This window comes from Carlito syrichta, unplaced genomic scaffold (assembly GCF_000164805.1).
Source record: "Carlito syrichta isolate Samal-C Ts95f unplaced genomic scaffold, Tarsius_syrichta-2.0.1 Scaffold307102, whole genome shotgun sequence".
In the NCBI taxonomy this organism is placed as follows: Eukaryota; Metazoa; Chordata; class Mammalia; order Primates; family Tarsiidae; genus Carlito; species Carlito syrichta.
Window position 1 is genome coordinate 2383 of NW_007251198.1, and position 1095 is coordinate 3477.

The 1095-nt window shown below is 48.8% G+C and overlaps 1 pseudogene; it reads right to left on the bottom strand.

Annotated features, from left to right (window-relative positions):
- The window catches only part of LOC103266230, a 1028-nt pseudogene extending 886 nt beyond the window's left edge, over positions 1–142 (bottom strand).
- Positions 143–1095: the final 953 nt, after the last annotated feature.

Genomic DNA, 1095 nt, shown 5'->3' on the forward strand with positions numbered 1-1095 from the left:
CCGGGAGCAGCCACGGCACTCCAGTCTGGGCAACCGAGTGAGACTCCAACTCAAAAAAAAGAAACAGGCTTTTACCAATAACGTGCCCACCCAGGCTTACCTCCTGGTCCCGCAGCCCTGTCTGCCCAATAGAGGTGGCCATTATCTTGAAATATTTTATTTTATATTTCTGTTTTTGTTTTTAAAGACAAGGTCTCAGCTGGGTGCTGTGACTCAAGCCTGTAATCCCAGCACTTTGGGAGGCTGAGGTGAGGGGATTGTCTGAGCCCATGGGTTCGAGAACAGCCTGGGCACTTGGTGAGACCTCGTCTCTACAATGAACCGAAAAATTAGCCAGGTGTAGTAGTGCGAGCCTCTGGTTCTTGCTATTGGAAGACTGAAGTGGAAGGATCACCTAGGCTTAGCAGGTCGACGCTGGGGTGGCCGTAAGGGTGCCACTGCACTTCAGCCAGGGTGACAGAGTGAGATTCCAACTCAACAAAAAAAATAAAGACAGAGTCTCACTCTGTCACCCAGGTTGCAGTGCAATGATGTGATCACAACTCACCGTAGCCTCGAAAACTCCTGGGCTCAATCCTCCCGCCCCAGCCTCCTGAGTAGCTGGGACTACAAGTGCACACCACTGGGGCCAGTTAATCTTTTAAATAATTTTTTTATAGAGATGGAATCTTGCTATGTTGTCCAGGTTGATCTTAAACTTATGACCTCAAGTGATCCTCCCACCTTGGCCTCCCAAGGTACTGTGATTACAGGCATGAGCCACTATACCTAGCCTTGAAATTATCTTATTTTTTTTTAGTTGGAATCTCATTCCGTCGTCCAGTCTGGAGTGCAGTGGCACACTCACAGCCACCCCAGTGTTGACCTACTGGGCTCAGGTGATCCTTCCGCCTCAGCCTTCCAGGTAGCTGGAACTCCAGATGTGTGCTACCACGCCTGGCTAATTTTTTTTTTTTAATTTATTGTAGAGATAAGGTCTCACCAAGTTGCCCAGGCTGGTCTTGAACTCCTGGGCTCAGTCAATTCTCTCACCTCAGCCTCCCAAAGTGCTAGGATTACAGGCCTGAATCACCGTGCCCAGCTCTTTTTTTTTTT